At 39.3% G+C, this 14,544-nt stretch overlaps 1 pseudogene; it reads right to left on the minus strand.

The window, feature by feature from the left end:
* LOC103264446 overlaps positions 1 to 7,137 on the minus strand; it is a 14,225-nt pseudogene extending 7,088 nt beyond the window's left edge.
* Between the last annotated feature and the right edge of the window lie 7,407 nt (positions 7,138 to 14,544).

The raw sequence follows: 14,544 nt of genomic DNA on the forward strand, positions 1-14,544 counted from the left end.
TCCCGGCCACCGCAGCCTCTACCTGCTGGGCTTCGGCGATCCTTCCGCCTCAACCTTCCAAGTAGCCGGAATTACAGGCATGCGCTACCACGCCCAGCTGATTTTTTGATTTATTATAGAGATGAGGTCTCACTGTCCCGGCGGGTCTCGAACCCGTGGGCTCAGGCAATCCACTCACCTCAGCCTCCCAAGGGCGCGGGATTACAGGCTGAGCCACCGAGCCTGGCTGTAGTTTTCATTGTAAAGGTCTTTCATGTCTCTGGTTAGGAAGATGGCAAGGCATTTCTGCGGGGGCCAGCCCCACAAGGGTCGTGGGAAGTGTCCTGAAGGAGAGACGGATAGGCGAACGACAATCATATACCGGACACCTGCTTTTTGAACAGATGACAATTTAATGTTAGTTAATACAGAGTTTTTATATTATTTTTGAAGGGGCAAGACAAAGAAAACTCTTTTATATTTATATCTTTTAAAAGTTACCAGTTAGTGGTTTTAGTAGTAAACAAATCAAGATTTTTATAGACTTTTAGGCAACGTCTTATTTATAAAGTCAACAATGACACTTTCAGTCTAATGTCTCAAATTATAAATGTTTTAAGAAAGTTTTTTTAAGTGTATATTTTTTTATGTGTCAGGAATATTTTTATCTTAGGCGCTTATGTTTTTTAGAGTCTTGTGATTGTCTCTCTTGTCTAGATATCTTTGTTACTTTTTTCTTATTTTGTAGCGTTTGTTTTTAAAGAGAATTTAAAAGAGGCTTTTAGTAATGTTTTTTAGGCCCCTTAAGGTTATTTTTTGTTTTAGTTGATTTGTCATAAAAGTGTCTGATTATTATATTATGAGTTTAGTGAAAACCTATTCTATAAATGTTAACTTAGAGTTTTAACTATAGAATTAAGTAGAAACTTTAATATTAATTTTTATTTTAAGTTAGTGAAAGTAGTGTTATAAATCACTTATATAACTCTTAGATAAGTGTTAGAATTTATAATGAATTTATAATAAATTCATTATAAACTTGTGTTTGTAAAAATCCTTTTGTCTAAACACTAAACTGTATAATTTTAAATCAAATAAGGGGTGAATATATTTATATCATTTATTATTTAAGTAATATTTAGTAACTTATAATTAAGTGAAAGAAAGTATTTTTGATGTGTTTTAGAGTTTAACTCTTGTATATGTTAGAAAAGACCAAGTGGCATAGTGGGAAAATGGAAAAATAAACCATGATATTTTTAGGTTAGTTGTGATTCTTCGCATAAATATGTCATTTTTTTTTTTTCACGACTGTACGGAATTTTTTTAGCTGCATCAACAGCAAAGACGGAAGACAGAAGGGCCTCAGCTGTCTAGACTCATTTTGTGGCCGGGGGTCCTCAGTGTACCTGGACTTTGTCATCAGGCGGGCCTCCAAGGCTGGCTCCCAACACATTTCATTTTTTTTTTCTGGCTATTGTGAATGGGATTGTGCTTTTTGTTTGGGTTTTTGTGTTTTATTGTTCATGTATGGAAATGCGACTGTCTTTTGCACGTTGATTTATACCCTGAGACTTTGCCAAAGTCCTTTATCAGTACAAGGAGGTTTTTGAGAGATTCTCTTGGGTTTTCGAGGTATAGAATCATGTCGTCTGTAAAGAGGGATAACCTGACTTCCTCTTTTCCTGTTTGGATACCCTGATCTCCTCCTCTAGCTAGCTCTTGTCTGATTGTTCTAACTAGGACTTCCAATACAGGAGGGGTGAGAGTGGACATCCTTGTCTTATTCCGGTTTTCAGGGGAAATGGTTCCAATTTCTGTGTGTTTAGCAGTACGTTGACTGTGGGTTTCTCATAGATGGCTCTTACTATTTTGAGGTATGTTCCATCTATGCCTAGATATTTGAGGGCTTTTAATCAAGAAGCAGTGCTGGATTTTATCAAAAGCTTTTTCCATGTCTAATGGTATAATCATGTGGTTTTTGTCTTTACATCTGTTGATGTATTCAATTATGTTTATGGTCTTGTGGATGTTGAGCCAGCCCTGCAACCTGGGGTTGTAGCCTACTTGGTCATGGTGGGTGATTTTTGAGATGTTGTTGAATCCGGTTTGCTGGGATCTAGGTGAGAATTTTAGCATCGATGTTCATCAAGGATATTGGCCTGTAGTTCTGTTTCTTTGTTGGATCATTACCCAGTTTGGGTATCAATGCGATGTTACCTTCATAAAATGATTTGGGGAGAGTTCCATCTGTCTCGATTGCCTGGAATACTTTCAACAGGCTTAGTATTGGCTCCTCCTTGTATGTTTTGTATAATTCTGCTGGAATGTCATCTGGTCCAGGGCTTTTTCTTTGTAGGTAGTTTTCTTATGACATATTCGATTTCCTGGGTTGTTACTGGTCTATTTAGAAATGGTCCTGATTTCTTCTTGTTTCAAACTGGGGAAGTTATGGGATGTCAGAGAGTCCTCCATTTCTTTCAGGATTTTAAGTTTGTTTCCATATGGGTATACAGAGTAGTCTCTGACAGTCTTTTGTATTTCTTCGGGATCAGTTGTGACTTGACCTTTTGCATTCCCGATTGTGTTTATTTGGGCTGCAGGTGGTGGTGTGGGCCAGGCGCCCGTGCTGAGGGGCGGCTGTTCCCTGCTGCCTCCGCTCAAGAGAGCCCCGAGAAAGGCAGATGACCCTGCTCACCCAGCTCTCCAGTCTCAGGGTGGTGGGGGCTTGCAGTCACCTCTGGAGGAGAGCTTGGGGTGCATGAACCCAAGTCTCCCCTCAGATGAACTTTCACTCATGCACCAGCACACACCTACGCATGCAGAGAGTCTTGATGGACATTTGCTTTCGCAGAGACTCTCACTGTCGGACCTGTTCCATCGCCATCTTGCCCAGAAGTCACTCCCAGTCACTTTAATTCAGACCAGCAGACAGCCAGTGACAGCAGCTTGTTCCTCAACACCCTAATACTTCCCTCATTGGCTTCTGGGCCAGAACGCTGCCCTTGGGACATGTCATTACCATCTTTCCCTGAGCCACCCCCAAATGTATTGTTAGGAGCTTTAGTCCTATTTTCTTCCAAACCTGATGAAAGATGCTGACAATAATTCCAAGAGCCTTGTTACCAGATGACCAAAATGATATGGTGCTACCTAAAGATGAATTTGCCCTGTTTTCTAGCAAATACCTCACTTTCTATTTAAAAAATTTAATATATATATAATATATATATAATATATATACACACATACCACAGTGATCACAATTGCAATACATGACATAGTCAAGTTCATTTGCCCTTGGCCTCTGAGGCAAATGTTAGAATAACCCCAAACAAGAAAGTTTGTAACAACTTCCTATTGGTTAGTCTATGGAAATTCAACTTTATCACTGCTGAGTACCTTGTACAATGCCTAATTCACATATATTTCAAGGTAGTAGCAGGAACAAGTGTTGGTTTAGAATCCTAGTCAATATAAACTATCATCATTTTACAGATGAGGAAACGGAATCTAACATTAAATGAATGGCATAAGAAAACTGGCTTGGTCATTTTTATACAAACATTCAGCTTGAAATCTAAGGATGCTGTAACTTTTAAAGCAGAGAGGTGGACATGTGCAGTAGTTGCTAGTGTAGGCTCCTGCTAATCTGCTTGCATTAGATACCCATCTCTGCCATCTACCAGCCACATGATCTCAGAAAAGCTCTCTACCCACTCCAAGTCTCAGTTTCCTCATCTGTAAGATGGTGATAGTAATATTACCTACCTAAGAGAGTTGTTTGAGCATAAAGTGAGATACAAGTAGGTTAAGAACTGAGCACAAAGCCTGGAGATTGAAAAATGTGGGTATCTGTTATTATAAACATTGTCATGAATAAGGCAACACTGCCGGGCACTGTGGCTCACGTCTGTAATCCCAGCACTTTGAGAGGCAGAGGTGGGAGGATTGCCTGAGCCCAGCCTGGGCAACCTGGTGAGACCTCATCTCTACAATAAATTAAAAAAAATTAACTGAGCATTGTGGTGCACGCCTGTAGTTCCTGCTACTTGGAAGTCTGAGGCAGAATGATCTGAGCCTAGCAGGTTGAGGCTGAGGTGGCTGCGAGCATGCCCCTGCATTCCAGCCTGTGCAACAGAGTAAGACTATAACTCAAATAATAATAATAATAATAATAAGGCAACACCAACTTGCCTTTCTTCAGTTCCCTTATTACTCTAGCCCCTACAAACAGAACTAAAACTATGGGGGCTTAGCAGTTTCTTTGCTTTAAGTAAAGTATCAGTAAGATGACTTAAATGGCTCTGTTTAAGCATTAGTTTAAAAACCATTAAGAGAAACTGCTCTGAAATGAAGGCCTCTCATTGATGGACACAAGTAAAACCCAATGAAATTCAATTGCCCCTTGATTGGGTCAGGCCAGCCAAGAGGGGATTAAACATTCTAAATCAACAAACTGGACTTGGTACCTTTTGCAGCTTCAGCATTGCTCCTTGACTAGACTCGTTCACAAGATCAGAGGTGTGCCCCCCAAACACTCCCACCGTTCAGCTTTCAAGTTCTGTCCACTGACACGTTCTGTCTGTATAGAACTGGTTTATTTCCTTGTTTAGGTTCTGAATGCATATTTGCTTCCAAAGTTATTACAGCTGCAAAACACATGCTGACTGTAAACTTTTCCTCTCCTAAATATAAATATAGATGTAATCATACATATATATAAAACTGTTGCTCAAAAGAATCCTTCTATTAAAAATATATGCCGTTGTATATGGGTTTAGTAATGTATGCCATCATATAGCATTCAAAATACTTAGTGATATGAATTATGATGCTCAGACTATTTTTGAGCTGCCATTCTCTCTCTTTCTCTCTCTCTCTATATATAGGGGGTAGTAGCAGGAACAAGAGTTGGTTTAGAATCCTATTCAAAGCTGGGTTCGGTGGCTCAGCCTGTAATCCCGCGCCTTGGGAGGCTGAGGTGAGTGGATTGCCTGAGCCCGTGGGTTCAAGACCCGCCTGGGCAAGCTGGTGAGACCTCAGTCTCTACAATAAATCAAAAAATTAGCCGGGTGTGGTAGTGCGCGCCTGTAGTTCCAGCTACTTGGAAGGCTGAGGCGGACAGATCGTTGGAGCCCCAGCAGGTCGAAGCTGTGGTGGCCGGGAGCAGCCACTGCACTCCAGTCTGGGCGACAGAGTGAGACTCCAACTCAATAAAAAAAAAAAAAAAAAAAAAGAATCCTATTCAATATAAACTGTCATCATTTTACAGATGAGGAAACTGAATCTAACATTAAATGAATGGCATAAAAAAACTGGCTTGGTCATTTTTATACAAATATTCGGCTTTAAATCTAAGTATGCTGTAACTTCTAAACCAGAGAGGCAGAAATGTGCAGTAGTTGCTAGTGTAGGCTCCTGCTCATCTGCTTGCATTGGAAACCCATCTCTGCCATCTCTCTGTATATATTAGTTCCCACCCTGTTCCACAAATTAGGCCCCAGTTTAGAACTTTCTTTCCTTTCCCCTCTTTCTTCCGATTTCACCCCAGTGTGGCTGTGTCAATACCCAGCTGCTGATCACTAGTATTAGTAAGCACAGCAGGTCTTTAGTGATTTTTTTTGTTTTGCCTTGTCCATTTAAGCACAATTAATAATTCCTGTAAGTCAACACAATAAGCTAGCAATGTGGAAAATATGCTTTTCAACTGTTGACCTGAATAATTTCTACTCACCTTTTAAAGCTTACATCAACCACTCCACTCCCAGACTTGCCTAGGGCTCCTTTCAGAAAACCAACCTTTTTTCTCTAAACGTGAAGCTCAACACAGACAGAAAAAAAATCCATTTTATCCCCTCCCTCCCTGCTGTGCCCACTGCAAACACAGATTGCAGACCCAGTTTGTGCATAAGTTGATGGAACTCACATGCTAATCCTGGGGGACATCCTGGCATCTGGAAAGTAAGCGTGCATGTCTCCAAATAGGGCAAGTGACAGTGTTTGTTTTACGTGCTGTTTATTCCAAGAAAATTTTTCTGCTCTTTGTCTTAAGATTAAGACCCAAATCTATAACCTGGCAGACAAGGCCCCGCAGTGGGGGCCCTGGCTACACCTCCATCTCTCCTGCATCACCATCCCCTTTCTCGTCATCCTCTAGTTTCCCAAGTCACATTTCCTTCCTCCGTGTTCTATGCTCTTTACCTGTACAGTAGCTTGGTGCATGCTCTTTCCTACCTGTATTTTCTGTCGGCTTTATTGAGATATAATTCACAACCCATACAATTCACCTATTTAAAATATATAACTCAACGCTTTTAGTATATGTACTGAGTTTGTATCCATCACTGTCATCAACTCTAGAATGCTGTCATTATCCCCAAAAGAAATTCTACAGCATTTCCCCATCATCCTTGATTCTTGCATCCCCTAGCCCTAGGCAAACACTAACCTGCTTTTTGTCTCCATAGATTCCCTTATCCTGAACATTTCATATAAATGGAATTACGCATTATGTGGTATTTTGTGACCAGCTTCTTTCGCTTAGCACAATGCTTTCAAGGGTTATTCATGTTGTACCATGTATCAGTACTCCATTTACATTTATTGACAAATACTATTTGGCTGTATAGAAAAAATACCTTTTATTTATCCATTCATCAACCAATAGACTTTTGGGGTGTTTCTGCTTTTTGGTTGCTATGAATAATGCTGTTATAAACATTCTTGTACAAGTTTTTGTATGCCGAAATATTACTTCTCCTAGGTGTGTATCTAGGAGTGGAATTGCTGGATCATATAATTCTGCTTAACTATTTGACGAAGTGCTAGTATTATTTCAAAGTGGCTACATCATTTTACATTTTCACCAACAGTGTGTAAAACTTTCCAGTTCTCTACAACCTTACCATCACTTGTTATTCCAATCTTGTCATCTCTTTTATTATAGCCATCCTAGTGGATATAAAGTGGTACATTTCTTTCTTAACTGTTGATCTGAATAATTTCTACTCACCTTTTAAAGCTTACATCAACCACTCCACTCCCAGACTTGCCTAGGGCTCCCTTCAGAAAACCGACCTTTTTTCTCTCAACGTGAAGCTCAACACAGACAGGCACATTACATTTCTGCTCGGTTCCTCTCACGAGGCCTGACATCTAGTCATTATGTGACCTATAGCGTTGTTTGTTTAAAATGTGTTAAATGAATGACATATAAAAAATAATGAGAGAAAGTGTTCATTATTTGAGAATCACCTGAATCTGAATAATTGACATGCTTTCCTTTTAAATCTATTTCATTTTTCAGTATTCCTACAGACCAAACTGGTGGAGAATACTTTAATATCAACGGCAAGAGTAGAAAAGGGGCCCTACAATAAAACCATAATGAATGCTTCTATTTTCCTGAATTTTGTTAAAGCTGTACACCTCTATGTTTGCTAACAAAAATGCTCTTTGTGACAAAACACAATATCCACAAGCAAAATCAAATGGACTGTGTATATAATTCTTTCTTAAGTCAAACAGTAAATAAAAAGAAATATTTTTTGAGAAAAAAGGAACTTAGGGGGATTGGATTCTCCTGCTTTAACTTTCAACATGTCCATACCCCTAGAGATTTTAATTCAGTAGGCCTGAGATAGGTCCCAGGAATATACATGTTTAACCAAGTGCCTAGTGATTCTAATGCCAGTGGTTCATAAGCTTCATTTTGAAAAAAACATTTATCCTAGTTAATGTTCTCATCATTTAACATTAAACAGGTCATTGTAGAAGTGAATAAATCAGGCTTTAGAGTTAGACACAGACTAACATTTGCTGTGTAGCTTCGAATGAATTACTTAATCTCTCTAAGCCTTAGTTTTCTCAGGAGGAGGGAGAAATAAAGGGCCCACATTATAGTGCTTGTTGTGGGTATTACATTGAGCAATGAACACAAAAAGCAATATTTGGCACAGAAGAAATGCCCCAATATGTTACTTGATTTTTTAAATCATTCTCTTAATTGGAAGATCCTTGTTTTAAAGAGATCAAGTTTTGCTTAGTAAGAAAAGTACTTCCTAAGCATAAGTTGGAATTTACCAGGTTTGTCAATGGCCTTATCATCATTGTTACTTTTATCAATAATTTTCCAAGTGGCACTATCTTGTCATAAATAAGCCTCAGTCATGTCTCTTGACAATTGCCTCCCTAATAGTCATTTCTGAAGAAAAATTCTGACTGCTATGCTAAATTACAGGTCACCACATAGTTCTAGTTCATACTTTGATCTACTACACTGGATATAACACACTTTCCTTAGGTGTTATTTACTGAGCAGAACATGTTGCCAAACCATCTCATTTGTCTCTATCAAGTGATATATTGAGCCTGGATGCTATCTTGATAGAATTTAAATTTTTCAACCCTCACATATGCATTGGCCAAAAATCTATCTTCCTGAGAATGCCCTGCATCTAAAAATATTTTGCTGTCTTCTTTCTTAATCAACTCCCATTTTGCAAAAGAAAAGCATCCTTTTCTACCAACTCAAATCTTTCTACTGAGTGCATTTACAGAATACAAAGTATTTGGGCTATTGAAAAAAGGAACTGTTTGAAATATTGGTATTCATGCTGGAAAAACTGAGTGGTTTTGATGCCTGGGTAATGTACTCTTTTGAATATAAGGATTTTCTAAGTTTTTACTTTCAATAAAATTAAAAGTCCTAATCTATTCATCAGTTGACAGATCATTAAAAATAATTTTTTAAGACAAATTACTATGCCATCTGGGACTTATAACTCAGAAATAAAGAAATTAATGATATTGCTATAACAAAACTCTATTCCTTCTCATCAACTCATATATGCAAGCAAGCTTTCCCACCATTCACATCTATAAATGAAAAATGGAAATACAATTTCTTCTGAATCATGTCCCATTCTACAAATATATATTTGTCCAAATATATGTATACAAACTGCTATGATTTGAATATGGTTGGTCCTCACCAAAACTCATGTTGAGGCTTGGCTCCTGATGTGGCAATGTGGGGGGGAATGTCTTTAAGAGGTGATTAGATTAAGATAGATTAATGACTTTCTCTCTGGAGAGAACTAGGTTAGTTCTTGCGAGTTGGATTAGTTGTCAAGAGACTCAGTAAGAATCAGGTCAGCCTCTGTTGTCCCCTGGCTTTTTCCTTCTTCACCCAGTTCCACTTGTGTTTCTCCATCACATCTTGACAAAGTACAAGGCTCTCCCCACAAGGCACCAGGTCTGGCCACCCGATCTTGAATTTTCCAGCCTACAGAACCATGAGCCAAATAAATCTCTTTTGTTTATAAATTATTCAGTCTTGGATATTCTTTTATTACAAAGCAGACTGAGACATAAACTAATTAAAAAAAAAAAACCCATTCATTTAAGAAACGTACATTTTTAATAAAGTTTTTACCTTTTAATTTTGATCATTATTTATTAAATTTAGAATATATTTTGTTATTTTGGACATTAATAATACTTGTAATAATCATCCGACTCCAAAGAAATTTAAACTTAAAGCCTTAGAGTCATGAGCAACTAAAACGTAATTTAATTTTGTGTACGTGATTCTATTGCAAAGAAATATAATAAGGTGTTCAATAAAATGCTTTCCAGAAAAAATTATATTAAACCTAATTCTGTGAGGGAAGTGTAAATGAAAATACAAGTTTCAAGATAACAAAAGACATAAAATTTCCAACAGTTAAAGAAGAACTTTTTAATTAGTTTTTAAAGGATGATAGAGGGTATCAAGTTTCCAAATACCAAATTCCATCGGATACATTTAAAATTAATACCATAGTTGTGTTTTAAAATATTGATACTTAAACCGGGCTCGGTGGCTCAGCCTGTAATCCCGCGCCTTTGGGAGGCTGAGGTGAGTGGATTGCCTGAGCCCGTGGGTTCGAGACTCGCCTGGGCAGCGAGACCTCATCTCTACAATAAATCAAAAAATCAGCCAGGCGTGGTAGCGCGTGCCTGTAATTCCGGCTACTTGGAAGGCTGAGGCGGAAGGATCGCCGGAGCCCAGCAGGCGAGGCTGCGGTGGCCAGAAGCGGCCACTGCACTCCAGTCTGGGCGACAGAGTGAGACTCCAACTCAAAAAAAAAAGTAAAAATAAAATAAAATAAAATATTGATACTTATAATATGCCAGAAATTGCATTCTTTCCAACTATTTAAACTTAATAAGTTAGATGCTAGCTTTACATAAGTAGAAACATAGTTTATAAAAATTCTTTCAGGATGTATGTGAATGAAATACATTTTACAAATCTCTAATCTATATATTAAAGCTATCTCAACCTTAAACAAATTTTGAAAGATAACTTGGAGAAATCTCTGTTTTTAGAATGTTGTTAAATTTGAAGGAACTAGAAAAAGTTCAGTTTGCAGCACTTTAACATATTAACACAGAAAAAGAAGAGTAATGAAGCAGATTTTGAACCTTTTGCCTTTTTCCCCCCCATCTCAAATTGTAACTAATAGTCTTAATGGCTTTAAAATATCTTTGGGCTCCCTCCCGTGATGTCCCACTAGGTACACAGAAAAGATTGCCATGTATATACCGTAAAACCAACATGTATATGAGTGGGGACCTGAAAAAAATGGAATTTATTTATAAAAAATTGTGTATTTCTTCTTACATAGTTAAACTCCAGTCACCTTCAAAGTACTCTCTGTTTCATGCAAGACCCCTGCCAAGATGCTGTTTCCACTGCTCAAAACAGGTTTTGGACACCTTAATTTTGATGACTTTTAGTGCTTCTGCCATTTTTTGTCTCACCTCTTCCACATGGACAAAACATCCCCTTTGAGAACTTTTTTTTTTTTAATCTCTGGAAACAAACATACAAAAAAAAGATCCCTCCAGGCGTGATTGGGTGAATAAGGAAGGTGGGACAGGGGTCATGACAGGGGTCATGCCGTTTTGACTGGACACTCAGCACAGTGTGGACAGGCGAGCTTGCAAATTACATCATGAAATGGGCAGACACGCTGATATAATTTCCAGAACAAAATTCACAGAAGCCAAGCACATCCTCTCACAACACTAGCTGTACACTGTTGCTGATGTGTTCCTAGAACACTTATCTATAAGGGGCCTGCCCTCTAAAAGTAATTCCAGTTTTCTTTTGTTTTTTTTGGCCCTCCCTCACACACTCATTACTGGATACAGTGTACACGATCACAAAATTCTAAAGTCCAAGAAAATATCTTGACTTTCAAACAGAAGAAGCTGATGCATCTAGTTTGTCCATAAAGTGGGGAAAGATCTATTTTGTTAAATAAAAACACATTCTACTCATACGAAATCATCTTGTAAAGGCATGCTACTTTACCTCTGGGTAAATAGTCTTTCCTATCAAGCAATATAGAATGAAATCCAGAATTGTGTAATATAGCAGATAGGTTTTGTTTTATTATATTATGGAAGAGGGGGACAGGGAGAGAGATAATTCTAGTAATTAAAAAAAGGCTCCTAGATGAAACCTCCGTGATACTGAAAACCCTGAAGTGCTCTTCACTTAGCAGATAAAAGTTCATTTTAAAATGAGCTTGAGTCGTAGGAGTTGCAAAAGCAGATTGCATGTGGAAGATCAGCAAGATGCCTTTGCCGCTGCAAATAGCAAACATTAATTTTTTTTTTTTGAGTTGGAGCCTCACTCTGTCGCCCAGCTGGAGGGGCAGTGGTACGCTCCCGGCCACCGGAGCCTCAACTGGCTGGGCTCTGGCGATCCTTCCGCCTCAGCCTTCCAAGTAGCCGGAACTACAGGTGGGCACAACCATGCCCGTCTAATTTTTGATTTATTGTAGAGAGGAGGTCTTGCCAGGTTGCCCAGGCGGGTCTCCAACCCGCGGGCTCAGGCAATCTGCTCACCTTGGCCTCCCAAGGCACGGGATGACAGGCTGAGCCACCAGGCCAGCGGCAAACTTTAATTTAAATCCCTCCACAATAAGGCCATGATTGGGGAAGCAAGGTGGCACTGCCACACCATTTATGATGAGCAGGTTTAAGCAAAGTCACAATGTGAGCAAAACCTCAGGAGGGTGGCTCATGCTTAAGAGAACTTTCAAACACTAGACGAGCATTCCTGAAGATGTTAACAATAACTGTGCTGGTTTCAAATCCTATTTATTCAGCAGGATGGCTACTGATCATCACTTGGGCTGCTTTGTTTCCGTTGCCATCTATTCTTTTTTTTTTTTTTTTTTTGAGTCGGAGTCTCACTCTGTCACCCAAACTGGAGTGCAGTGGCCGTTCCCGGCCACCGCAGCCTCGACCTGCAGGGCTCCGGCGATCCTTCCGCTCAGCCTTCCGAGTAGCTGGAATTACAGGCGCGCGCTACCACGCCTGGCTCATTTTGATTTTATTGTAGAGATGAGGTCTCGCCAAGTTGCCCATCAGGTCTCGAACCCGCGGGCTCAGGCAATCCACTCACCTCAGCCTCCCAAAGGTGCAGGATTACAGGCTGAGCCACCGAGCCTGGCTGCCATCTGTTCTTTTGTTCTTGTTCTCTTGTTTTTAACCAAACACAAGCTTTTATTTAAAAAAAAAATTCTGTGGTCTGGTATTCTCCAAGTCCAACTTTTAATCCGAAACCATAAGTTTGCTGTATTGTTCCGAATTCAAGGAGTTTTAAGAAGTTAGGTATCCTTTAAGCTAGTTCACATCCAAAAACTAACAAATTTCTATCTTGATGTATAGTCCTCCAGGACAGGACATTATACATCATGCACAAATAAAATGAATGTGTAGGTAAATGACAAGGATGGTGATAATAGCACTGTATCAACTGATATTGATTGGGGCTCTACTGTGTATTGAGCTGATTTAATAATGCAACCCTGGGTTACATTATTATTCACATTTGTGGATGAGGAAATGAGAGCTTAGAGAAGTTACCAACTCACTGAGTTTGCGTCACTAATAGGCAGAGGATGTAGAAGGTGGACACGAATCCAGGACCCAAATCTGTGACCACCATGCAAGAGGGCCCGAGACCCTGACGTGATGTCTTACGGAAGTTAGAGTGGCAGAAACAAGACAAATCGGTTTCTCCTCCTGGACAGCTCCTCTGTTGTGTTACTCCGGAAGTGATAAGCCTAGACTCTTCTGCTCATGAGACTGTTGTAGAGTTTTTTTTATTTGCCACCAGAATCCATCTGGAGTTATGGAGTGACTGCCAAGTATCTAAGGCACAAGAACTACGTGAAGGGTTCTGCTTGTAGTGCTGTTGATCTCTCAAACATAGAAGATGCCAATGAGGGAAAACAAGCTTTAAAAATAACCAGGATCAATGTTACTATCAATCAGAGATCACCAAGGTTGATTCTTACACATTAGCAAACAATCATGAGCAGTTTCAGACAGACTGAGACCAAGCTTATCAATGGCTATTTTTAAAAATATATTTTAAAATATTTTTAAAAAATATTTAAAAATATCTTTTCTCCTGAATGTATGTGACACTCACCTTTAAGTAAAAATGAAAATCTAAGTGTTTTTTAGAAAGAACCTAATTGTTAATGATGCTGATTGATATAATAGTGAGAAAATTGAGTCAAAGAAATCAGCCAGCTACTGCATGTCACTAGAGTAAGTGCCTTCCTGTACAGATGAATAAATATCAGTTCTCAGAAAGCAGAAATGGCCATCTGAATGGTGCATGATTGTGAAATCAAAATGTCATATCAGGTTATATCATTTTGCCATGTTTCTTATAGTTTTAAAGCCAATCTGCTTAGATTTCTGTAACTGGATGTTGTAAACCTTTTCAGATCTCAAGTCAAATAGTGAGGCTCTAGGGTTTTTTAAAAATATTAATGTAAAGTAGGTTTTAAAAACTAATGTATCATCCGGGCTCGGTGGCTCAGCCTGTAATCTCACGCCTTTGGGAGGCTGAGGTGAGTGGATTGCCTGAGCCCGTGGGTTCGAGACCCACCTGGGCAACTTGGCGAGACCTTATCTCTAAAATAAATAAAAAATTAGCCGGGCGTGGTAGCGCGCGCCTGTAATTCCTGCTACTTGGAAGGCTGAGGCGGAAGGATCGCCGGAGCCCAGCAGGTCAAGGCTGCGGTGGCCGGGAGCGGCCACTGCACTCCAGTCTGGGCGACAGAGTGAGACTCCAACTCAAAAAAACAAACAAAAAAAACAAACAAAAAAAATGAATGTATCTTACAAGGTTGACAGAATGCTCTTAGAATAAATGTATAACAAATGCCACCCCATGTTTCAGTGAATCATGACTGCAAGAGGTTTGACTTAAACTAACTACTCTAGGAATTAGGGAGAATCTCAGTATCCACCCTAAGATTTTGTGGAAAAGAAAGGACCGTGTTACTCAAACTCTCCTCCCATAAGGGAGACCAGGTTGACCAAAGGCAGGGAGACTAAGAGTGTTGACCAATGGTATCATGGCTCACACTTATTTCATACCCACTGCATTTCAGATGACTTCATATGTCCCCATCTAACCTCAAAATAATCCAGGAAGAGAAGTAAAACAATGAGATCAACCCCATTCTATGGATTGAT

This window comes from Carlito syrichta, unplaced genomic scaffold (assembly GCF_000164805.1).
Source record: "Carlito syrichta isolate Samal-C Ts95f unplaced genomic scaffold, Tarsius_syrichta-2.0.1 Scaffold305656, whole genome shotgun sequence".
NCBI lineage: Eukaryota > Metazoa > Chordata > Mammalia > Primates > Tarsiidae > Carlito > Carlito syrichta.